Here is a 14459-nt window from a genome sequence, read left to right as displayed (position 1 = left end):
AGATGGTCGAATCTGGAAAAACAACTTTATCAAGTCAATTTGTGCAGCTCCCTGACACGCCTACCAATTTTCATCGTCCTAACACGTCCCGAAGCACAAAACTCGCCAAAGCACTGAACCCGTCCCCCCAACTCCCCCAAAGAGAGCGAATCCAGTACGGTTACGGCAATCACGTATCTACGACACTTGCTTATTCAATCCGCCAAGCTTCATCCCGATTCCTCCACTCTAAGCGTTTTCCAAGATTTCCGATTTCCCCCTCCAACTCCCTCAATGTCATCAGATCTGGTTGGGATTTGAAATAAAAGCTGTGAGACATGAATTCCTTCTAGTTATCAAATTTCATTAAGATCCGGTCACCCGTTCTTAAGTTAAAAACACCTCAATTTTCCTAATTCTTCCAAATTAACACCCCCCAGCTCCTCCAAAGAGAACGGATCCGTTCCAATTATGTCAATCAAGCATCTAGAATTTGTGCTTATTCTTCCCATTAAGTTTCATCACGATCTCTCCACTATAAGGTTTTTCCAAGATTTCTGCTTCCCTCCTCCAACCCCCACGTCCCCGGATCCAATTCGAGCCGAAAATGGAGCATCTGAGACATAAGATCCATTTAAATATCAAGTTTCATTAAGATCCGATCACCTATTCGTAAGATAAAAATACCCCAGTTTTCACGTTTTCTAAGAATTCCGGATTTCTTCTCCAATTCCCCTCAATGTCACAGGATCTGGTCGGAATTTAAAATAAGAGCTTTAAAGCACAAGTTCCTTCTAAATATCAAATTTCATTGAGATCCAATCACCCGTTCATAAGTTAAAAATACCTCATTTTTTATAATTTTTCAGAATTGACCCCCCCCCAACTACCCCAAAGAGAGCGGATCCATTCCGGTTATGTCAATCATGTATCTAGGACTTGTGCTTATTTTTCCCACCAAGTTTCATTAAGTGTTTCCAAGATTTTAGGTTTCCCCCTCCCAACTCCCCCCAGTGTCGCCAGATCCGGTCGGGATTTAAAATAAGAGCTCTGAGACACGATATCCTTCCAAATATCAAATTTCATTAAGATCTGATCAACCGTTCGTAAGTTAAATATACTTCATTTTTTCTAATTTTTTTCGAATGAACGGCCCCCCCTCACTCCCCCCAGATGGTCAAATCGAGAAAATGACAATTTCTAATTTAAGCTGGTCCAGTCCTTGATACGCCTGCCAAATTTCATCGTCCTAGCCTACCTGGAAGTGGCTAAAGTAGCAAAACCGGCAGACCGACAGAATTTGCGATTGCTATATGTTACTTGGTTAATACCAAGTGCCATAAAAAAAAACTGCTTGAAAAGGCAATTCAGGTAACTAGAAATATGAAATTTTTGCAAATTTTGGTTATTAAAATACGTGATTATAGTGAGCAATAAATGCACCAACTAAATATGCAGAAAAGGACGTGTACACTGATAGACAAAAAACAGCAAATTATTTTAGATAATTAGAAAATGAACTAGTGCTACAAACTCAACCAAGGAATCCAATAATGGCTAGGTTTCTATATAGGAAGGGTAGAAGTAAACTACAATCAAGAGGATAGCTATGATTCCATTTTGTTCAAAATGGTCATACGGTTCAACAAATAGGCCTTAGGGAATGGTAAAAGCTCCGCAGCCCCTGGGGCAAAGGTAGTAAATTATTCAACTTGCCAATTGTTTACAGGTTCTGGTATTTAGAAGGCTTAGGGGACATTATCCCTACTGATGTTTGTAGTAATTTCGGTTCGTTTTAAGTTTAATTTGATTATTTATTGAAATTTCGCTTCGTTGGGGTTTTATTTATTTAATGGTACAGATTTCTGCTTTTTTACGCTTGAATTTTTATTTGAGTTTACTTCTGCTCGTCTTTGGTGTACAGTAGTTCTTTACTTTTTTTGGAAAACTTCTTTTGTCAAAATGTTTCTACATTAATTTCTCCGCGTTTTTTTTAGACAAAATGTCTTTTGTTGGTTAATAAAAGGGAAATTTGTAGGGCTTTTTTTGGATTTTTCGCTTTAAAATAAATATTTTTGCTTGTCATTTATATTTTGGACAAATGTTGTAACAAATTTCAATAATAGTTGCATTACTTTGGAAGTACTTTGGAATAGTACTTTGGAAGGATGGATACGGGGATATTATCCAGATAAATGGACTGAGTCTTTGAGCTTCTACCGAGCTGATGCCATTCTAGTCCCCGTCAAGTTATCGGAATCTTATTCTGTTTTAACTATTTTTATGTTTAAATTATTTCATTTTGAGCTCATTCATTAAAAAGAGTTCCGATTTATCATAAAAAAAAGTACGTCAAGAATCAAAGCAACCAGATTTGTTTCCGGTTCATATCCCTCGGTTCTGAAAATTTAATTGAGGCGCCTTTAAGGCCTGAAGCTTTATCTTATTGATTTATTTATTTCATATCAATATTAAAAAAAAAACTTAAAATTTAACACGTCCCATCCATATGCCAAAGAATGATATGGTGGAGGGATAATCAAGCCATCCAAAATAAAAAAAGCATAATAATAATCAATATTTAACCTCAAAAGCGGTTTACAAACAAAACATAAACTACAATATTATCTACCCTGCTACTACCAAATCACACTCAACTTCTTCCTTAGCGCACATCAAACAAAATAAAATACTAATTTAATCAGATTAACATAAAAAGGAATATTTCACACTGAGAATCAAATAACTATCCTTTTATCCAAACATTTTTTATCCTCAATAAGCTCTCCTTGGACTGCTCAAGTCAAAATATAAGTCTATTTTATCTCCACATCCAATGTTCCCTCAGTTTCAGCAGGGTCCCTTAAGCTGTTAATATATACCCTTAGCCGTACCTCAGATATTGCAAATACGACATTTTGATACCATGGAGGCACGTAGTGCCTTTTCATTTAGCTCAAGCTTCCCTGAAAGTTTCAATTAAACTCTCTAAGCCGTTCCTGATATATTTCAGATGCGTCCTTTTGACTTTTTGGATCCATATAGGTCTAGCGTCTTTGGATTTATTGCAACATCCCCCAGCATTCCCTGAAAGTTTCAACTTAATACCCAGTGGGTAAAGTAGCTACACCTGTTAGATAACCTAAACATTTCTTGAAAACTCCAAGTTAAAACCTTAGGAGTTCCTGAGATGTTGCAAATATGTCTTTTTGACCACCTGGATGGTGGTCGCATTCGCCTCAAGATGCCCTGAACGTTCCCTTTAATACCTTTCGCCGTTCTAAGATACGACAGATACGCTCTTTTGACAACCATGAATGCAGTCTCTTTTGGTTTAGCACAAAATCCTCAAAAATTTCAAACGTATTACTCTTAGCTACTCATGGGATATTGCACAGACGCCCTTTTGAAAATCTAGATACTCATAGTGAAAATAATCAATAAGACCAAATTTTAGAATGATTTGCTTCATTGAGGTCTACCTGGCCCTATAAGTTTAAAGCTACTCAGAGATACAGCAAATTTTAGGTCTATTTACAGGTGTCACGATTCGATTCAGCCAATATAAGTTCATAGTTTTGTCTTTATAAATTATGTTTGATTTATTTAAATAAATACTGTCAAGTAGTCATGGGAGCCCATAAGGGGGTAGGGGGATGCCAGCCCCCCCCCGCTGAATGATGCTGCCTCATATTTTTATATTTTCGTTTTAAGATTTCTATTATTTAGTATGGAAGTGCCGATTCGACCAGGTAAGGCCCCCTTCCTAAAATTCAGCTTATGGGCGCCCATGCACGAACTTTCTGTAGCCTATAGCTTTTTTAGTGCTTAAAAATGAGGACTGGGAATGACTTGGCATCGTTAATCAATTCAAACCATAGGAGCTTGAGCTTATTTTGTTTTTGTACAGATGCAGAAATTTACAGCTTTCATTTAAACAAAACTTATCTAAAGCCAATTTCAATAAAAATATTTCATTATGAAATATTTCATATTTCAAACATTACTCGTATTTTCTGACCCACGAATCGACGCTATCTTTTTATTCAAGAAAAATATGAAAAAAACTTCGTTTTCTTAAAGAGTTAAAGAGGCTGCGTCCCAAAGTCGAACCTTAAAACGTACAGGAATTAGGAGAGGCAGTAGGGGGGCTGCCGCCCCCAAACCCCCCGCTTTTAAAGACTCTTTTGTACAGGTTTTTTGTTGTGGGGGGCTGCCGCCCCCATAACCCCCCGCTCTTGGCTTCGGAAAGGCCCTCTTTTAATTAACAAAACAAAAAACCTGTACAAAAGAGTCTTTAAAAGCGAGGGGTTTGGGGGGCGGCAGCCCCCCTACTGCCTCTCCTAATTCATGTACGTTTTAAGGTTCGACTTTGGGACGCAGCCTCTTTAACTCTTTAAGAAAACGAAGTTTTTTCCATATTTTTTCTGTACGTTTTTCTACAATCCATGGTGGATGTAATTTAATAATTCCTGTACTCCTCGTACAGGAATTAGGACTGCCTCTCCTAATTCCTGTACGTTTTAAGGTTCGACTTTGGGACGCAGCCTCTTTAACTCTTTAAGAAAACGAAGTTTTTTTTCATGTTTTGTGAAAAAAAAACGCCCGATAAGGGACTTGAACCCTTAAACTTAGGAATAAAAGTCCCACGCTCTACCGACTGAGCTAACCGGGCATGTTTGAAGTCGAAATACCTGCATGTGTATAAATATAACTTTTAAGAATTTCAAAAATTAACATGGGCTCTTATGGGGAAATGGGGTTTTCTAAGCTAGAAAATCGGGGGGTTAAGATTTTCCGACGAAATTTTCCAGGGCAATTACTCGGAGAATTCCGCGTCGAATGAGTCTTCGTACACCCAGATCCGATGTCGGCTGTGACCTGTAGGCGTGGCAGAAAAAAAAGAATATGAACATTAAGTGGCTATGCGTGGTTTCTGGAAAACAGGGAAGGAGTCATCGGATCGAGCTGAAATTTCGCGGATAAGCTCCTGGGCCCTAGGAAACCTTAACTTGTGAATTTCAGCCTGATCGGACAACGTTAAAGGGGGGCTGGGGTTGGTGGGTCGAAACTTTCGGCCAGATTTTCCCCATGAAGGAAAAGTCGGAGGGGGGTGAAATTTTGCAGGTTTCTTAGTTGGAGCTCGGGCTACGAAATGCATCCCTCCCCATCCCTCTGCGACCACTGGAACCGAAGATCGCTTAACATTGTCGTGGTTCGCCTCTTTAAAGAGGCACGAGTGTGCCTCCTTGATATTTCTACTTCATTAAGGTTCTCTTGGCCTAGTCTACGTGTAACTTTAGAGCTGATGGAAAAATACTTCCCTGTGGCAATCCAAGTCAGCAAATAGAAGTCGGCCTTTTTTGGGCCGTATTTGGCTGAACATATTTTTACATTAGAAGTTCCCTTGGATCAGGGACATAAGGCTGTAAACTCAAACTGATCAAGGATAACAAGTTTTTGGCTCATTTCTGAGCTCCCTAGTACTCCCTCCCAACAAAAATATGTGATCCCCTTAGCCTAGGCAACAATTCCAGAAAGGCTCAAACCAGCCAGAAAAAATGGTTCTATTTGGAGGGGACCGTGGCTCCAAACTAAATTTGTCTTGTATATTAGTGGGCACTTTTTTTTACTTTTTTATTGCATTAGTTCTCCTTTTCCCAGGCATTTACGGCTTCAAGTTCCAAACTGATAAAGAAAACAAGTTTTTTGGCCTATTTCGCGCTCCCTAGCATCCTCCTTCCTCCAAACGAAAATGTTTGGTCCTCTCCACCCAGGCAACGATCTTTAAACATTTTCAAACTAATTGGAAAAACAGTTTTATGCCATTTTCGGTCCTTGTATTTTTTTTTTGGGGGGGGGGGCATGCCCTGACTTAAAAAGAAGCGCCCTTAGTTGGCCCTATTTTCAGGGGTCTGAATCTTCTTTTCGGTTGTTTCTTGTGCATTGGTATCACCATGGTTCAAGGACTTCAGCATACAAGTTCCAAGGAGATCAGATAAAAATGCTCTTTTTGGGGGGTCTATGCTCCAAACTAAAGTTATTTTCGCCTTAGGGCCCTTAAGTCCCAAGGAATCGCGGTTTTAAGTTCCAACCAATTTAGAAATAAAGTTTTTGCCCCAGTTATTGGGAAATCAATTTTTTCCTGTTTTGTCTAATCCACTCGTAAACAATTGGTAATTCATATGAATTTACAGCCCAAGGACAAAAGTGGCCAAGTTGTCCCAAGAGGCTTATTTACAGAACCCCTCGGCTTTTCTGTGAGAGATGATTATCTCAAAATTTTCATCAGACATCTTGGGAGGTCAGGATGCCGCTATAAAAAAAAAGGCACAGGAGGAGGTTTGATTAGCCTCCGATCACTATCGACCCTTAAACCAGCGCTAGAACTTTCGATTTCCAATCAAACGAGACTCATTCCGAGTTTCTACAAGCACCCTTTCCAATAAAAAGTGGTTAGAGGCAAAAATAAAAAATTATCATTGAAGGTAGATGGCTCTTTACTAAGGCATCGCTAGAGCATCGGCTCTGATTGCAGGCCTGAATAAAGTCGCTCTTTATGTCCAGTAAATTGTGATTTGTACTACTCTATTCTACACAACGATTTCCCATGAATAATTAGAATTGACAGAAGTAGGAAAACTGATGTCCTAAATCTTTCCACAGGGGGAATCCCCCAGATTGATGGAAGTCACCACCAGATTGGCAGATCCAGTGGAACTCACCCTAGACATTATGGAAAAACATTAGCCTTAAAATTCAGATTTTCTATCCATAAACCTTCTCATTTTCCCTCTCATGAACTTTGGTTTGGGTAAACAAATCAGTATGATTCACAAGAAATGAAATACCCATTACTACTAAACATATAAATATATACGTATATATCAGACAGGAAAAGCTCGATATGGGGAAAATCAAACTCCCCCACCTAAAATTGCAGAACTCATCATCCATATGGTACCTAGTAATTTAATCAAACCGCTATCACCAATGTGTTTCAGTTATTGAACTTAATCAGTTATTGTGATTAAGGTACAACACAGTCAAATTGACAAAAAGTCAAACCCACCTGAGGAACTTTGACAAATATAGAGTAAATAAATTATTTTCCCCCTGGAAATGAAGGTTCATCAGATAAGTCAAAGACTTTCATATAAAAACTAGTAGGTCCAATTATTTTGTTTTTGAGTCCAAAGACCAATGCTTCAAGATTTATAATAAATGCACAAAGTGTTTGAAGATAGGTGCATTAGAATTTGGCTTTCTGGTAAACTATAATGTATATGAAATACAGTAGTTCATCTACAGTAGTTGACAATCATCACAACAAACAAATATGTTAAAACTTTTGTTTGAGTTAAGAATCTTGACTGATAATTAAACGGTAAGAAGTGTCTTGGCAGTGAGATGCTTTCTCCCAAAATATTGTGTATATTGTAAAAGCTTCGACATTTTCTATTCAATGCTCCTTGTTCGACACCTGGTATCCATATATTTCTATTTTTCGTCACATATCATTTCACGTGGAGAGCCACATTTATTCATGTCCCCAGATTTAAAAATGGCAAAAAAGACTGTTTGATAAGGGAGAACATATTGATTTTGAAGAAAGGTTACAACTGGAAAATGATATATGTTTAGTTCATTGGTGACCAACCACTGGTATCATAATATAGACTATCTGTGTTGCCTTCTATAGATGATATTGGACCAAAGCAGTGTTTCCGAAAAAAAGCTGGAAAACCTTAAAAACAATGGTTGCTCTGAGGAGAAATGCAACAATCTCAACTTTATCTACCAAATAAACATTGTCTGTTGATATCATAGAGAAACTAAAAATGATCGGTAACTCAGCAAATATACGGCCAAGAAGTAACCTATCACCAATTCAAGAAAAATGCAACAGATTCCTCAATCTTATATTTCAGAAGAGATGTTTAAGTTATAGCAATACACCTCACCTTCCCTATATTTTCATGGAATTGTATATATATATATATATATATATATATATATATATATATATATATATATATATATATATATACATATATATATATATATATATATATATATATATATATATATATTATATATAATACTTGCTATAACAAAGATAATTAGAAAGAAAGGCAAATAGGTGGTGTTACAAGGTACATAAACTTCAAATTAAGCTGGAATATTTTGGAGACTTGTGATTTAAATGTGTTGAGTATTATTGGTTTCTGTGCTTGTTTTTGTCTATATATATATATATATATATATATATATATATATATATATATATATATATATATATATATATATATATATATATATATATATATATATATATATATATATATATATATATATATATATATATATATATATATATATATATATATATATATATATATATATATATATATATTCAATAATAGCCAAAAAGAGTAACAGGGCCTGTAAATAGGGTTATTCCTGTAAAGCCAACATTGTAAGGTTTTAGTAATTACTAAATATGTACTTCTTTTAGACTGTAGGCTCAAGAAAGATATTTCATATGATTGAGCCACACTTCTATTTTTGTTGGAAGTTGATAGGTAATATTTTCATAAAATCTTTTAAACTTTATAAGGAGGAAAGGAGCAACAGGGTTAACACGAGAAAGTTCTCAAAGGAGGACATCTTTTATTTTTAGAATTTCTAAGAGGCCAATTTAAAAAATAAGATCAACCATCACATTTAGTTGTATAATGGAGTACCAAGTAAAAGTTAACTTTGTTAATAACAATAAGCATACTAGTTACATATGATGTCAGTGAGCATCACAGTAATTTGATTTTGTAATAAATACTAACAACAACAAGGATTTGGTAATGCAATTAGTTAATAACAATATTACAGACTAGTTACACAGGATGTCAAGGAGCACATTGGTAATATATTGTTGTTTTATAATCATAAGTACCATTTCTAAGCATACCACAACAAAAAACTGATATAATGAGCAAATTGTTATACATCTTATTTTAAAATGTATGTTTTTACTGCTATTCAGTTTTCGGCCTGGGAATCATAGTTTTATATTGGTTAACACAAAAAGGAGGATAAATCCAAAATTTTGTAAAAGAAGAGAGGAAAAATAATTAGAAATAATAGAAGAGAGGAACACTTAAAAATAATGACGCGTTCTCTACAAGGAGGACATCTGACAACCCTAAGAAGTGAGGATACAAGTCCAACAGTTGTTGTGTGCACAAATAACACTTTCATAAAGGGATCTGCAGGCCAAATTGGGACTTGAGAAGATGGGTAAAGCTACTAAATTCAATCCTTTCATACTTGTAAACATTGTGGGAGTAAGTCTGTCATAACTTTTTAGAAAACAGTCACAAGGTTGTTCCAACCTTTGATAGGCATTGATTTTTTTTTCTACATCTTAGAAACCTTGTCAATAGGGAAAGAGTGGATGTATCAGGGTAGAAATACCTTCTCAGGGCCCTCTTCTGGGTAGCCTAAAAATGCAACACAAGGCTTTTGCCATGCCATCTTGGAGAAGTTAGTGAGCTGATGTAAATGGAACTTTTAGAAATGGATCTAAAGGAAAATTAGGGCCAATTTTAGTTCTGACTTAGACTTCCTAAGTCAAATTTGATTTTTAGGCCAACTGAAAATTAAGACTGATCTTTCAGACTTCAAAAGTAGGGGCCATATTTGAACAGCAAATTTGGTTTTGATGATTTATTTGTGCAGTTCATGAAGTCGGCAGCCAGAAAGAGCAAAGGGATGGAGGTAGATACTGGAAACCACCAACTTTTCTTAGCTTTGACTTTAATCTTGCAGAAGCAAGGTTTAATTGAAGAATAAAGTTTGCCAAAACAAAATGGACAACTCCCTTTATTTTAGATATGAGTGCTTCCAGGTTAGGCTACTTTACAATTCAGGAATGTAACCATAGACTCTCCTAGGACTCCAAGTTAGATTAAATATGCCCTGCTTAAAGAAACTAGCAAAAGCTCAATTCATAACACTGCAGGTCAAGAATCAATATTTTAGATGATTTTCCAATTGTTTTAATATCTTTTGATTTTAATTTGGATTATTTGCCAATAGAGAAGAATATCATAAAAATTTAACCGAATGACCAATGCAGGCTAGGCTAATGAGAAGGTAACTCTTTGGTTTTTCCTTATTTAGCCTAGCCTAAGTGACAGTTTTTCTGTTTTACAACAGAGTAGACCAATAGAAATATATTCAGAATTAAGCAACTGAGAACCTAAACATGATGCCAAATAGCAGTTTGTCAAACAAATATGGATTTAGGTCCACAAGAAAAAACAGGCCTACAGCTTGTCAGGACCTGCACACAAGTAAGACAGAAATTCCGAGAGAAAAATCACCAGACTAGGTTGCAAAATATAAGCTATAATCATACTGAGAAAACCCCTGATATGAAAAATAGCAGATTAAGACATGGATAGGCCCTAAATTTTCCATTCTGAAAAGAGAAAATCAGCACGTACCTCATATTCTAAACAGTTTCTAGCATGGACCACATCCACCATTCGTTAATCACACTCAACACCAATCGAACTTATTCCAGTATAAGGAAAAATAACAAAAAAAGGCTTAATTCCTCAAACTCACAATAATGGCGGAATAGGCTTATCTCTGATGTGAGCACGAATGGGGAATGCCCGCCTCTTCAGTGCCCGGCCTAAAATTCGCGTCTTCCCCGCTTGGCAACTAGAAGAGAGGGAGATGCGCAGCGCAGACGCTGTGGGAGGAGTTTTTACGCACGGAAGTTGTCACCACACCGATAGCCCCCCATCAACTGTCATTTGTTTGGAAATGGCTACGCGCTTTAATTATTGATTGGACTTTAGTATCTGAATATAGGGTGTTTTTAAGGCTGACTTCCCCGTTTCGTTTTCTCAATTAAAATATGCAAATTTAATTAAATACGATAACACACCTATCAATGAAGAACAAAAATTTCAGAAATGCTAGTATTTTTGTCACCGGTTACTGAATTTAAAACTTAAATTATGATTAACTAAAGCTCAAATATTAGATTTTAGTTCCTCTGGGACAATTGGTTATCCAAAGAGTAGTCCACAAAGCCTCTTGATCAATGTTGAGAATTAGAGAGGGATGTTGTTTGCCCCTAAGATTCCCCCCATCTTTTATTGGTTTTGAAAAACATATTTTTTGGGCATTTTAATTGAAAATGAATTTTTATCCGGAGTTTTCATTCAAAGAATGGAAAGAACGACAAAACTGTCCTCCTCCTTCCGATTCTGAAAATCATTTTTTTCCAGTAATCGAAATTACTGGAAAAAACTAATTAAAGTAGAATGATGTTTATTATGCAATAATGTTAATTTCTGGAAACTTCACCGGTTTTGCATTTTTCAATGCCGTAGTTTTGCTTTAGCCTTTAGAAGGTGCAGAGGTTGTTAGCCTTACTCCTTTTGTGGCAATCTAGGTTCATTTTAAGTTTGAATTTGTTATTTAATTTCTGTCTGTTTTAGGATTCATCTATAGTAGCATCTCTAGGCCTACCTTGATGTTTGATTCGATTATACATTTTAATGTCCGTTCGTTTTGGATTTCGTTTATTTATTGATAGTATCTTCTGCTCGTTCAAATCTTTTATTAGTATATGACTTTATTTATGCTCGTGTTATTAATGCTTTGGTATGCCTCTTTATCCTTCTTTGACTAACATCTTTGTTGGAAAGATTTTGGTGAAATTAATTTATGTTCGTTTTCAAGTGAAATTATTCAGTACATTAGGAATGTTTGATAAGTCTTGTCAGTTTTTACGGCACTTGGTATTAAGCAAGGGACATATAGCAATCGCAAATTCTGCCGGTCTGTCTGTCGGTCCCGGTTTTGCTACTTTAGGCACTTCCAGGTAAGCTAGGACGATGAAATTTGGCAGGCGTATCAGGGACCGGACCAGATTAAATTAGAAATAGTCGTTTTCCTAATTTGACCATCTGGGGGGGTGGGAGTGGGGGGCCCGTTAATTCGGAAAAAAATAGAGAAAATGAAGTATTTTTAACTTACAAACGGTTGAAAGATCTAAATGAACTTTGATGTTTGGAAGGATATCGTGTCTCAGAGCTGTTATTTTAAATCCCGACTGGATCTGGTGACATAGGGGGGAGTTGGGAGAGGGAAACCTAAAATCTTGGAAAAAACTTAGAGTGGAGGGATCGGGATGAAACTTGGTGGAAAAAATAAGCACAAGTCCTAGGTACATGATTGACATAACCGGAACGGGCCCGCTCTCTTTGGGGTAGTTTGGGGGGGGGGGGTTAACTCTGAAAAATTAGAAAAATGAGGTATTTTTAACTTACGAACGGGTGATCGGATCTCAATTAAATTTGATATTTAGAAGGATATCGTGTCTCAAAGCTCTTGTTTTAAATCTCGACCGGATCTGATGACATGGGGGGGGAGTTTAGGGGGACCTAAAATCATGGAAAACGTTTAGATTGGAGAAACTTGGTGGGAAAAATCAGCAGGAGTCTTAGATACGTGATTTACATAATTGGAACGGATCCACTCTATTGGGGGGGGGGGTTAATTCCGAAAATTTTGAAAAAATGACGTATTTTTAACTTACGAAGGAGTGATCGGATCTTCATGAAACTTCATATTTAGAAGGACCTCGTAACTCAGATCTCTTATTTCAAGTCTCAACCGGATCTAACGTCATTGGGGGGAAGTTGGGGGGGACCGGAAATCTTAGAAAATACTTAAAGCGGAGAGATCAGGATGAAACTGGATGGGAAGAATAAAAACCTGTCAAAGATACGTGACTGACATAACCGGACCTGCTCTTTTTGGTGGAGTTGGGGGGGAAGTCGGAAAAATGAGGTATTTGTAACTTACGAAAGGGTGACCAGATCTTAATGAAATTTGATATTTAGAAGGGTCTTGTGCTTTAAGGCTCTAATTTTAAATTCCGACCGGATCCTGTGACATTGGGGGGAGTTGGAGGGGGAAACCGGAATTTTTGGAAAACGTGAAAATTGGGGTATTTTTATCTTACGAACAGGTGATCGGATCTTAATAAAATTTGATATTTAGCAGGAATTCATGTCTCAGATATCTTATTTCAAATCTCGACCAGATCTTTTGACATTGGGGGGAGTTAGAGGGGGGAAATCTTGGAAAACACTTGGAGTGGAGGAATCGGGATGAAGCTTGGTGGATAGAATAAGCAAATGTCCTTAATACGTGATTGACGTGACCGTAATGGATTCGCTCTCTTTGGGGGAGTTGGGGGGAGGGGTTCAGTGATTTGGCGAGTTTGGTACTTCTGGACATGCTAGGACGATGAAAATTGGTAGACGTGTCAGGGAGCTGCACAAATTGACTTGATAAAGTCGTTTTCCCAGATTCAACCATCTGGGGGGCTAAAAGGAGAGGAAAAATTAGAAAAAATGAGGTATTTATAACTTACGAGTGGGTGATCGGATCTTAATGAAATTTGATATTTAGAAGGACATCGCGACTCAGAGCTCTTATTTTAAATCCTGACTGGCATTAAGCCCCTGATTTTCCTTTTAAATCAATCTATTGATTCTTAGAATTTTGTTAGAGCTCATACCATATGAGCTCTTGGCTCTTCTTGCCTCGTCACAAGTGCCATGTGAGCTCTTAGCTCTTGTTCTGCTTAAGAATTAACATGAAGGATTGTAATTTAAATTTTAGACAAAATTTGAGGGTTCAGCAAAAGTTTTGTGAATGGAAAGGAGATTAATATTCATGTGAACTAAAATCTGTGTAAGTTCTGATCTTCTACATGGCCGAAGCCATCCTGACATCCATCCTAGTTATCATTTTGAATATACACGTATTTAAATATGCCGTTTTAGAAAAAAAAAATATTTTTATACTAAAACTTGTTGTAACTGCGTGACCGTTGAAATAAATCCACGCGGGCATTCATTGAAAATAATTCTATTTTTTGTAAAAAAAAAACATAGTATGTCATAAAGAAGCGGTTTGTTTCCTTGGTTTTTTGTGTTAATTGAAGCTTTCTTAGTGCTGCAGTATTAACTTAGATATCTACATGGCCTTAGATATTAAAGCATATCAGCGTAAAAAAAACACATAAATTTTTCTAACCGTTCGTGGTAACGAACTGTAAGTAAGGAGCGACTTTGCTCAATGGTAGCCGAATCTCTATATGACAGAATTGTGATAACAAAAGATACAAACTGTATTTATTAAAAACTGGAATAATTTCTTATTGCGATATTTGCCTTCTCAGCATCTTGTAGTTCTTTTGGGATTGGGCTTGTTTTATTCGTTCCTATTTTTGTTTATTTTGAATTAGAGTGTTTTCTATTATTAATTTTGTATATTATTTAAATATTAATACATCCCTAAATAGAGACTTGGGTGAATACACACTCAACCCTATGTACACAAAATTTATTATAGAAAATAATCTAATTCAAAATAAAACAAAA

General features: G+C 36.4%; 1 protein-coding gene across 2 annotated transcripts in view; it reads right to left on the bottom strand.

The window, feature by feature from the left end:
- The window catches only part of LOC136038730 (zinc finger protein 628-like), a 112976-nt gene extending 102245 nt beyond the window's left edge, over nucleotides 1–10731 (bottom strand). Inside the window, exon 1 of one of the 2 annotated variants that reach the window (XM_065722076.1) lies at nucleotides 10612–10731. The gene's annotated coding sequence lies outside the window, so the exon portion shown is untranslated. Of the gene's footprint in view, nucleotides 1–10487 lie in introns of both variants that reach the window. The other variant, XM_065722075.1, reaches the window with a different exon arrangement.
- Between the last annotated feature and the right edge of the window lie 3728 nt (nucleotides 10732–14459).

The sequence above is a fragment of the Artemia franciscana genome, chromosome 18 (assembly GCF_032884065.1).
Source record: "Artemia franciscana chromosome 18, ASM3288406v1, whole genome shotgun sequence".
NCBI lineage: Eukaryota > Metazoa > Arthropoda > Branchiopoda > Anostraca > Artemiidae > Artemia > Artemia franciscana.
This window is presented reverse-complemented; position numbering and strand designations above follow the sequence as displayed.